Below are 12,863 nucleotides of genomic sequence, written 5' to 3'. Positions count from 1 at the left end.
ACCTCTGAATAGCAACACATTTTTCATTGCTGGCCTCCATTGTCACTATTTGTTTAGTTCTGACAGCATAGTCGGTTAGTAGTTATTATGGCCGAGATACATGTATGGGAGCCAGCATAGCTGCCTGACAATTTTAAAGTATTTTTTTTTTAGCGACTGTAAATTTTTTAGTTTTCAAGTTGTTGGAAAAAATTGAAATGGAACCCACATACACATTGCACTTCTTGTTTGCAGGATCATTATTTTAGATACATCTCTCATTTATGCATGTATGCGCTACTAATAGAGCAAATATGGTAACTAAATAATTGTTATCATTGAAAGAATTGGCATTTAAATCAGTTTATTCTTATTCTGATCAAGTTGTTTAAAAAAAATTATATAGACACCCACAACATGTACGTAATTGTACATTGTACAAAGCAAGTAAAAGGTATTTTTGTGTTTGGGTATCCTAATTTCTTTTGAGTATAAAAGAAGATACAATGGCTTTGGGAAGAGCCAGTGATCGAAACACAAACAGGAATTGACCTGTAGTTGTGTTTTCAATGCTCTTATTGATTTTACAAACCAGCATTGGATTTTTGCATAAATACTTCTTTTCTAAGAGAATAGCCCCATGATACAGTGTGCATTGTTATGGGTGTTCTGTGAAGTTGTAAGGTTAGCTGAATGGGTGGGTTACTTTGGTGCTTTCTTTTCCCTACTGGTAAATATATATATGTTTAAAAGTATACGCTAAGTCATTAGGTTACATTGAAATGTGGCTTTTCTTCTCAATTTAATTAATTTGAATTAAATTAATTCAGGAGATATATTTTTAGTGATATTTTTACATACAAGTTAAAGAGTTAGTATGATTATATAACTTACCAGCATAATTGTGAATTAGACAAGGAGGTCAACTAATAATCTAATATTGTTATTTGTATATACAGAACTAAATTAATATTTATTAATGCTTTCATTTTTGGGTTCTTTAATAATACTTGGTGGTGGTCGATGGAAATCGTGACCCCTTTTCATGGGGGATGTTGTTGGCTTTTGGGTGTTAATGAAAAATATACCTCCATGGCTATTGCATCACCAACATTTGATGACTAGATGAGATGACTAGAATGCTGGCCTTGGAAATGAAATTCCCACTGCAAGAGTGTTCCATACTGATTTGTATAAATACCTGAATAATTTGAAAACATTGAAATCAGTAATTAACCTTGGTTACATTTTTACTACCTTCCTGGCTTTTATAATGTTGAGAGGAGAAAATGCTCGTAAACTTGTTCAGTGCAGTTGGAATTCGATAATGACAGTGCGTAGAGTTTTCAGGAATAAATAAACGACCTTAGTCAGGCTATTGTTCCTATAGTTGGACGACTATTAAATTTACTGAAGTATGAGCAGCCTTCTTTGCAGAACATGGCTTTTGTGCTTATCATCTTTAGCTGAGACTCAGTGGTGAAGTTTAACTAATGCAAGTAATGCTGAATTCTGGGTGGGGGTCATAGTGCAAATGACAGGGGTACAGTTGAACTCTGTTTCCGATCAACTACATGTATTTGATTGAAAACCTCAATTATTGCCTTCATCCAGGCATATGAAATCCAAGCAGTTTGTTAACTGACTGGAACAGATAGTTTTAACTTGACTTTCAGTTGTCAGTATGAAAACTTACCTCGGGGCTATGTTCCTGGTTGAATGTACAAAGGCATTTACAGATAATAAAAACAATTTGATTGAAACTTCACATTTAGAAGTTGTTATTGTGTATAGCTTCATTTCAGTTGGTGCTTAATCAATGGGTTTTGTCTGAGATAGGAGTATTGAACAACACAGACTAAGATGTTTTACACGGTGTCTCCCGCTGGGAGCAACTGTTGTCCCTTCGTAATAGGGATGTTCTGTACAAGGAACATTACATGTAATTATTTGGTTTTAAAATGTACAAAAATGATTCACACGGTGCATTTGTATCGAGTGAATCATGCATTCCTGAATGAAATTATTGTTAAATATGTGTCAAGGAGTTCAATATGGTGATTAAAATTATTTTTCTTTGTATCATTTGTAACACTTGTTTCAGCTGTTGCTGAATTTCCATTAGGCAAAGTTAGAAATGAAAAACACGTTTTTATAATTTGATTAATGAATAGTAGCTTCTGCACTCTAAAAATATCAAATTAAATTTCAGCTTTAAATTTTATTTTTAATTTAAACATTTTTTTCTCTTGCAAATTTAAAAATCATAGAAAGTTGTTTTCGCTTGGTCAATGCTCGAACTGATGAATAGAGTGTGCACATGTAATTCTAACTGACATTAGAGAATATAAGTGAAATGTGTGAAAAAATGCTGCCCTGAATATTAACAGGAAAGATAATAATTACGTTGAATCAATTGTGACCCATGATTGGCGGAAACAGCTGTGTTGAGTATTTTGACTGTGAAAGGGGATTGCATCCTACACTGCTTACCTCCCACTGGATTGTTTATTTGTTTTACTCATAAATTTGTGAATAGTTTACTTTAGTAACTACTCAGCTCCATCTGAAAAGATAACAAACTGTTCAATTAATTGTAAGATGTAGACACATATAAACCATTCATCAGGATATTGTATCTTCCCATGGGTACAAGTGTTGGTGTCTGGGAAACCATCTGGAAGTTACCTATTATCATTGTAGAGAATAGTGGTAACATTTGCTTGGCAATTACCATCAATCATATTTAAAAAAAAGAACCAAATGTATGCAACATTTGTTAATAACAAAATGGTGACACATTATTTGATTTTCAACCAAGGTTTTTCGATTTTGAAGCACAAATTTAAAAAAATAATTCTAAAAGTACTGGATCAGTTACAATGTATATTTCAGATATGGAATCCCCATTAAATTCAGTTGCCAAATTTAAAAAAAAAAATAACAAAATTGTTTTTGACATTTAATTTTTGAAGAATTGTATACCCCGATAGCACATACTGAAATCTGAACAAATTCTGGGTTTTGATTGTTGTGGAGATATCAGACTCATGTAGCTTTTTTCTGGAATGGTACATGTGTATTACTGATACTCTAGAAATAGGTGATTGGCTCTAATATAATTAGGAAAGAAACGATGATTTCTTCAGCTGATGCTATTTTGATGTTAGCGTTTCTGATAACTTTTGAATAAGGGCAGTGTATGGGGTAAGTATAGGGGTAGAGTAGATATTAATGTACACTGGCTGAATAAATAACCACCCAAGTGTAACTGTGTTGTACAAACTAACATGCTTCCTGCTACATTGGATTCAAACCCTAAGAAAAATTTGGAAAAGAAAAAAGTCCTGTACAAACAAACACTGCCATTAGGTAGGTGTACTTTGATTGATGTCGATAGACAAACTTTGCCTCAGTTTAAAAAAAAAAACTTTGTAACATGATAGCCATATTTCACCATTGCATTTGTTGAAGGAGATTCACTGTATGTAAGGTGTAATAGTCATTCCTATTCTAAATAACGCAGGAGAATATTTGTATAGTGGATAGATTTATTTAACTGTAGACCCACCCTAGCACGGTTCTAAGGAAGTTTCTCTCTTTGCTATTGTTTGGTATTATTCTCTCTGTTTTTAGATTGTTTCTTCAGAGGCATCTTTCTAGTGTTAAAACTCACGTCAGTGAGGACGTCTTCCAATTGAACTTGTTGTTTTCTAAAGCTTAGTGCGTCACCACCACGGACTTATAATATGACCCATTCTATAGTGTAAAGTGAGTCCTTTGAAAGGGCCCAAGTTACCGGTAGTCTAAGTGTGAGCTGTGAAACTTAAAGATTAGGCTGGGTTTACAGAAAACTCTAAATACATGCATATAGGGTTCCCTTTTAATAAAGCCTTGCCATTTTTATGGTCTATAGCACACCAGAGTTAGCTCGCCTCTCTTTTGTCAAGCACAGTTTGTCGTCTTGACCCGGTCAGCAATACTCACAGTTTTGTTGATCATAACTTGCTGTGTATGGTTTCTTGGTGTTTAATTCAGCAGAAAATGTCAGTCGGCATACACCGAGACATGTCTTTCTTCGTATCTCGCATTCTTACGCGTTAGTTGCGAGTTCAGTAAGATTTTGCTTGGGTAGGCCGGACTTTGATTAGAGCGTATTGTGAAGGGGTATCTTGAAAAGGGCCAAGCTCTTTGTGTACCCCCGCAGTGCTATGACAGCTTTCTGTGGAGTTTATCTGTACTACGAATGTCATATTAGTCCGATCACGTTATGTCTGGTTACTCAGGTGGAATGTTTTTTATTTCCCAATTAATGTATACCATCAACATGAGTCGGTTAATCAATGCGGGACCCCCTCCCTTCAGTACTTCTAAAAAACTGTTAAATCTTGATTCACAGCACCATTGCAAAAAATAATTTCATTGCAAACAAAACAGTGACAATAATTTGGCATATTATACCGACAGATAATAATTAGGTTACCTTTTTGTTGTCCAGGATGCCGGTACACAGATTGCTGACTTTTTTATTTCACTGGCGAGGACTGTGTATGCATTTCAATATGCATGGATTCCCCTTTTTAAATGTTAATCGGATAACCAGTGAACGGCAAACTGCAGAAATTTTTTTTTAGGTTTGAAAAGCTGTACTAATAAAAATGGTTGCTGTAAATGACTGACACCTAATAGAATGCAAGAGTACCCATGATAAAAAGGATTGTATACCATATTGATTTCATCTTTTGTAACTTTGCTGCATGATGTGACGGGGCATGCATGATGGGAGTCGTTATGATTCGGACGAACAGTTATCAAATGGCAACTTTTGTTACTCAGCTTCGTAGTGGCGAAAAAACGGAAAGGGAACCCTCTCTTCACATATTTTATTATAATTGTTTTTCCAAACCAACAAGCCCACCTATGATAAGAACGTTAGATCAACTCTGTCGTCAACAGCTATTGATGACAAACACAAAGAGGGGCACGTTTTTGTTAGCAGATGAGAATCAAAAGTGTATTTCCCTGCGTTGTCTTATTGGAGCTAAACGGCTCTTTTTGTCGCTTTTTGTTCTGATAAATTTATATTTGTGCATTCAAACTGGTGACAGGTGGCAGCGTTTATACCTATTTTGTATTCCAACCAATCTTTCTATGATTTGTCTGACATTATTTTTCACATACAACTAATTTATGAATTATTTGTTGAAAACACATTACAATTATAGGGATATGATGATGTCAAGGTCAATATGTCCACCATTTTGAAAAAAATAATGAGATTAATAATAGCATGCCTAGGTGACATCATTTGTTGTATTTTTGTTGTTTTCGGGCAGAAAAAACGTTTGACAATTCAATATGTTTTTTATCATGAATTGTTCACAGTGTAATGCATAATTCCAGTGTTGTCTACCGGTATCTCATATGACCATGTTTTGATTTGCACTGTGAAGGCTACTGTTCTATTTACTTCCACTATGCAAAGCATTGGCAAATACAGACTTTCCTCGATTTACACAATTGACTTTCACAGTTTGGCTTTTGTAGAGGGTAAACCAGGCAGGAATTTAACAACATATGTGTGTAGGCCAGTCCCTTATTTGCATTCTGACATGCCCTTGGTGTATATAGACTTGGGTAATTTTATCAAGTTTTTATGCATGGAAAAGCAAACATAAGCTGTGAAACTGGTAGTAAAAATGTGACCTCCTACACTTGTAGTGATTGGAGCTGACCCAAGGATTTGCCTGTGTATCTGTGCTGCACACATGACACCACCCCCTTCAACATGTGGTCTTAAAGGTCATGTTACTGGATTTAATCAAATCCCAATGAAAAAAAAAATGGAATTTCAATGAAACAATATTCTTAGTGAGTGGCTCTGGCTGATAACTTGCTTCCATGTTTAGTATTTTGAATAAGGATAGACACTCAATTGTTATCGTGCAGCGAATAAAGTTTGGTCGCAGTAGTTTTGGTATTTCACACCTTTGTACTAGGACATTTATTTATTTATTGAGATACCAGACAATGATTAATGATACAACACCAGTCAGAATTACGGATAAATTATGTCTGGGCTGTGATAAAATATTTTGTTATTGCGGCAGATTTCAATACCCTGGTACCCCATTCCACTAATCTGATAGCAACAAATAATGTACCTGTACTAATGAAATGTGTTTATTTAGCATGAGATTTGTCTTCATTTATGATATAATCGGTGTAATCTGTTTTCAATTTATTGGAATAATACAATCGCCCCCTTTTAATTTTATAGTTCAACAATCAATCTGACCGTGGAGTTTAACTACATGATCTGACTTTAATAATATCTAGTAATCATCAATCTTTTGTAACCTTGTTTTCATCGCCAAATATACAGTTTTCTGACCAGTCTTTAATTCATACTGAGGTGCTATTAAACATGGACATAATTCAATGAATTAAATCTTTCTGAGTGACTGAGAATTCTAAACAATGCAAGGTATCATGGAGGCATAATTTTACCAAGGGCTATTCAGGAACATGGAATGCACTAGCTTCGTCACTTCAATACCTGTGCCTACTAACGATTCTTAGACAATGTTCGCTTCATCCTCCTAATATTTTGTGTGTCTGTAAACTCTTACTGTAAACAGTTTATCAGCAACGTGTTGATAAATCTAAAGTAGGAACAAATTATTGAAAACGTATTCTATGGTAGTTTTTAAATACTTTGTGTTTATAATTTTAAAAAATGGTTGCTACGTGAGACTTAAAATGCCTCTCCAAAGGTGTTACTGTTGATAGTTTCTGTAGCAAGGAGGTTTACTTGAAACAAATACGGATGAAAGTAAAGTGGATAAAATTATGAAGGGGTGTTTAAACGGGACTACATATGGGTTTAGATGGGATTATGGTAGTCCAAGTAGTCACATGACTATGGTTACTCTGGCTTAGCTACTTAAATATGCTGCTGGTTGTTTCAAAGTTACGACTTTACAGTGACTATTTACGGAATGCTGGTGTTTTAACATGTCTGTTTTCTGAAGGCCCTTGGAAATTGGATTGGAAATTATGCCACTAGTGTTCATGAACATGGTTAGATATCGTTCATCAGTTGACTTCTCTGTCCTGATTAAGAAAAGATTTATGTCACTGCACTTGGCATCTATGGAGGATGAGAACATGAGCTTGTTAGAAAGCCAGGTGTGATCCTGCTGTGAGACATTGTTATTGCTAGCACTGTCATGGATGGTATGAAGGGAGGTTTGAAAGAGATCACAAAGCCCGATATTTAGGAGTGTCGGCAGTTAGTAATCATAGGTTAGAATTCTTATGAAAGGGAAAAACCAACAAAAGTAACCTGGTGAGAGGAGAGAATGGGAAGAATCCTCTAGCATTGAGAACTGAAATAAGCAGATAGGTAGTGATTGGTGGACAATGAGGAAACATAGGTACTGTGATAGGAAGGAGGAGGGGGAATCATGTCCGGATAATGAACAGATAGTGGGATGGGCAGGAAAAGAAAACAACGGTAAAATGACAACAATTTATAAAAAGAAATTGGGAAATCATCGGTGAAACTAGATCTTTACTGATAGACGGAAACTGTCACTGTAACTAACAATACAATTTCCAGAGCGGTGATTGTGCCTGTTTAGCCATGTATGAGATGGAATATGTTACTGTTAACAAATGAGGGAATTATGGTCCTGTAGGTTTGGATGATTGTTTTGCTTGGTATTTGTTAATTCATAATAGTACTCAAGTTGCCTATTGCAACAGAGTTAAATGTTTAATAGGAAGTGACCGAGCGAGCAGAACTCTTCCCCCGCACAGCTTAAAGTCACGAGCAGCTGATTTTTAATAATCACAGAACTGGCATTAGGGCTTGTTCCTAATGAGAAATTCCATTCAGCCAAGTTGAAGGTGTAAATGTATAAAGAATGATCGATGATTTACCACTAGAACAGGAAATGGCTGCCATGACATATAGATCACCTATATGTGGATATCACCTTGAAATATTTCCCGCACTTTCAGTCATTGTTTTCAGGTAACAAATTTGGTAAAGTTGCCCTTGACATCTGGCGTCCATAGCTACGCTGTACACATGTGCCTGTTTGAGACTGGTATAATACTCTCATCTCAGGGTTGGTCACTTAAATTCCATTTTTTGGTATTTTGTTCTTAAGCTGTCAGACATGTCTCCTTGTCCGGCTTAATGTTTTCCAAGATATGAATGAATAGTCTGTTTTCTTCCATACTGGGTTGAAAAAATAGCTCATATTGGCCGTCATAACTGTCACTTCATTGCCTTAGGCAGGTTAAATGTCCCTCATTTGCCAAATCACTGTATTGGTATAGTATTGTTAATAACTAATTTAATAAATCATAAATGTCCTGAAAATTGTCATTTTTCATTTGACACAATACTTGTGTAGATAATGCTAACTCTTCTTGTCATCTTCAAATTCTAGTAAAAAGCCGCTCTCGTTGGTGGTTGCCATGTGTCTGTGTGAGGATAATATTTCTGCCTATTGTTTGCTGCAAAACAACCTTTCATAATTACTGTAGTAAAAAAAAAAAACTACAGCATGGCGCCAGTTGTTAAAGTTTTCACTGTCTGCGGGGCACAGTTTATTCTGTGCAATGGCCAAGCTTGACATAACACAGTATTTAGAGCATGTGAAGAACAAAGTCCTGTGCAGACAGCACTGTGATAAATGACCATACATTGCTTGATAAAGTAGATTTTGTAATTTTGATGATTGATTAGCCATGCTTTGATGTTACTGAAGTCCTATTCGAATCCTACCAACTATATCTCTTCCAAAGTTGACGTCATGCTAGTAGATCTTTTCTCGAAACTAATCTGTTATTAATAATTTAGTAACTCTGCTATCATCTTGGGCCAGTGAGTTTTGAAGTGTCTGTTCGCAACAGGCAATGTTGCAGTCACTGGGTTCTTGATGTCAGGTTCATAACTCTTTGACTTTGTCATGTAACTTTTACCTGATACTTGTACTGTGTTTTGTTAATCTCGGTTTTCGGAGTTCAAGGCCATTGAACTGTATATATAGAATCCTGATGACTCATGTCTTTAATCATGTACAGACTAAATATATTTTTGGGTTTTTAAATTATATAAATAGGAAAGAAAGCTCCGCCAGTCGATGTAAAGGAAACACAATACCAGTAATATTGAATTTAAACTTATTTCAGTTTGATCAGTTCTTTTGACTGTGAATATGCCGGCATTCTATACAAAATTGGTGCAACATTTTTATTACTTATCTTACTGTATATTTCATGTTACAAAAAAGATGTCCCGGATAAAAGTTTCGCTAAATATGACTTCATTTAACCAAAAACTTACCTCTGTAATTTACAAAGAGGCATGAGTTTCTAATAGAGTAAATATGGTACCAATAAATTTTATTTCCGCATCTGTGTTTTGTTCACAGATTTGAAATAGTATAAACCTCACATTTAGATAAGGAGGCAAACTTCCTCAGGATAAGGATGGAATCTGTCAAATTTTAGACTGTTCCATGATGAATTGAATTCAAATATCTCTTCTCAATACAGATCAGCATGAAATATGGCAGAGGTATAAAAATAAATATTGATGTGAAACTGATCTGAGCATCAAAGGTTTATAATAACAATAGAAAAAATTGCAAATATTAGTATAACTGTTGTAAAAACAAGATTTAAATTATTCCAGATGTAGACAGTACCAATCAAAGTGTTGTCATAGTAAAAGTTTTAGTTCCAAACATCCTGAATTAATTTGACTTTATATTTTCTGCAACAAAACTCATGTTAGAGGAATGCACGGTTTGTACCTGATTTGTTGCAAGCCCAGACTTTAAAATAATTAATAATAGGATTCTAATCAGCGTTGGTCTCCTACTGTATGCCCCGGATGCCCTGACTCTGGTACCAGTTGGAATTCTCTGACAGGAATGCCAGATGATATGTGTATTTGAATGGCTGGCAATATTTCTTGGGTGTATAATAGATAATATAAACAGGTTATCTATTCTCTTACTTAAAGTCTGGACCCCCTGCTATAATTTTACTCAATAACCATGTAAATTTATTGCATCATAGGTTATCAACATCAAAAATGGGATGGGCACGCTTTAGTTGCTATAGCAACTATCAGTTGATATTGGGGTGATGTATATAACTGTCATCCATAGGTTGAAAAATTAGCATATTCAGATTAGCAGTGTGCTATATTTATCAACCAATCAAGTCATGGTCAGCCATTGATAAAAAATTAGCATATTCAGATTAGCAGTGTGCTATATTTATCAGCCAATCAAGTCATGGTCAGCCATTGATCAAAAATTAGAATATTCAGATTAGCAGTGTGCTATATTTATCAACCAATCAAGTCATGGTCAGCCATTGATCAAAAATTAGAATATTCAGATTAGCAGTGTGCTATATTTATCAACCAATCAAGTCATGGTCAGCCATTGATCAAAAATTAGCATATTCAGATTAGCAGTGTGCTATATTTATCAACCAATCAAGTCATGGTCAGCCATTGATCAAAAATTAGAATATTCAGATTAGCAGTGTGCTATATTTATCAACCAATCAAGTCATGGTCAGCCATTGATCAAAAATTAGCATATTCAGATTAGCAGTGTGCTATATTTATCAACTAATCAAGTCATGGTCAGCCATTGATCAAAAATTAGAATATTCAGATTAGCAGTGTGCTATATTTATCAACCAATCAAGTCATGGTCAGCCATTGATCAAAAATTAGAATATTCAGATTAGCAGTGTGCTATATTTATCAGCCAGTCATGGTCACCCATTGAGTATGCAGGTGAAATTTTCACAGTCAGTCCAGACTTCAGTGGAGATAGGTTACGAGCTAATCTACATATGCTTGTACTATTCGATTTGTTACCAGTCCTGTCAATGCATTAGACTTTATCTGTAAATCCAAGCAAAGTAAAAAATGGTATTACAAAATGCATGTAGCAATCCTTACTCTGCCTGGGACATCAAATCAACTAAGTTTGTGTATGTAATCAAACACTGAATACAAGCATGCTTTCCACGCTGAATACAAGCATGCTTTCCACTACATTGGCGCCAGTTGCATGCCAGTAGAATAAATATACAATACAATGATGTGATAGTGTTTCTGACACATGTAAATTGTTACTTCATAGTTTATGTTATAATTTTCTGGGGGTAAAAATTCAATCATTGTGGATTGGTTGCAGACACTGTCTGTAGTCGTCCGTGCATATATGTATGATGTGTCCCGTGCAAGTGTTTACCTCTTAGTTCTATAATGGTGGGAATAAGTGAATTGGTTTTATAAAGCACTTTATATCATCTGATTGTTCCTAAATATCATGATTTTATCGGGGTATGACCCTTTAAGACTATTTTGAGTGTTGAATAGAGCACAAGCTACTTGAGTTAATAATTACACCGTCTTTTCAACGTGCATGTCAGTCCCATGAAGAGCCTGTTCAATCTTTTACCCAAAATACTGAAAACTAATGGACTTGCCTCTTTGACAATTATTTATTGGAATTAGGATGGAATTTTTTTTCTTTAAAAGTTAGACAGGTTGTTGTGATGACAGGCCTCTGGCAGTGTAGACACTCCCCTTGGTCACATGACCAACTGACAATGCCACCATTTTGTAGATCGATGTCAACAAGTTGGCCTGTCCCCCCACTTAATTTTTGTAAAGTACCAGCTCTGTGTATGGATTTGGCATGGCAAACAGAGGGGCTTACTTTCTACTAAGTGTAGATTTGGTTGTCTATTCTTGTCAAGTCTCCTTCATGTAGAAACCAATTACCGATAAGAGCCGTCACAAAATCTGTGGGGTTTTTTTTTTTGTGTGTGCCCCTCTCAGTATTTTTTTGTTTGTGTATTAAGAATATTTTAGCTGTACTTATTTGTAATTACAAAAAAATGATGTTATAAAAAAAACAAAAACAGATGAAATCTACAGTAACAAATATTGCAGGTGGTCACATCTGTTGCACACCTGATCAATCTCGTCTGTTCATTCCAGTGAGGGGACCGACATGTGGCCAGACACCATTAATGTATATATTTATTGTCAGGCAACACCCAGTAGCACATAACTGGTGTAGTTTGTGGAATTTCAGAACGTGAAAAAAAAGCTACACAAGTCAATTGTAGTGCTAGGTCATTTGACATCCATCTTAGTCAGTAGATAGGATTGTAATCTGAGCTTTCTTGATGAGGCAGTGACATGCAGAAAACAGCATAGTCTCAGCATGTCAGTCAATGCAACACTGTTCGTGTGAAAAAATGGCCTTTTTTTTTTTTTTTTTTGAAATTGTCACTAAGAGATAATATTACCCGTTTTAGTGGAAGTGTTAATCGTTTTGGCTTCTTTGTCATGCCTGGCTGCAGTCCCCCCCCCCCTCAGTCAACTGGTAGGACTGAGTTCCAGCACACTATTCGCATATAGCTACTGCGTAACTTGGTTTAGTCTCGATAGAACTGAGTGTAAGTGAGGGAAGGGTGTATCATGTCTAAATCTGGGCTGCATATCTAGAGAAAGAGAGAGAGGTTAAGATAAGTGTTTTATATGCCTAGCCATGTTTTTGTAATTGATATCTCAGTGAACTCTGTGTGTATGCATCCATGGACAATGTGATGCCTTTGTCATCTGAGTGTTTTTCATACTACTGTAGTTTTAGGTGTGAGTTATAAAAAATAATACATAATAAGAGATCTATTTAGCAATCCCATCAACATTTTAAGTGCTTCATAAATGGCAAATCCTGCATGTAAAATAGAGCAGACAGACAAACAGATGGGTGAATAGCGAATAGCGAGTTCTGTGTTTCAAATTATCACCCTGACTG

At 35.4% G+C, this 12,863-nt stretch overlaps 1 protein-coding gene across 1 annotated transcript in view; it reads left to right on the top strand.

Annotated features, from left to right (window-relative positions):
- LOC100366605 (protein dachsous-like) overlaps positions 1-12,863 on the top strand; it is a 45,252-nt gene that overhangs the window by 3,991 nt on the left and 28,398 nt on the right. The gene's annotated exons all lie outside the window — the stretch shown is intronic.

This window comes from Saccoglossus kowalevskii, chromosome 4, assembly GCF_978046115.1.
Source record: "Saccoglossus kowalevskii chromosome 4, keSacKowa6.1, whole genome shotgun sequence".
NCBI classification, from domain to species: domain Eukaryota; kingdom Metazoa; phylum Hemichordata; class Enteropneusta; family Harrimaniidae; genus Saccoglossus; species Saccoglossus kowalevskii.
This window is presented reverse-complemented; position numbering and strand designations above follow the sequence as displayed.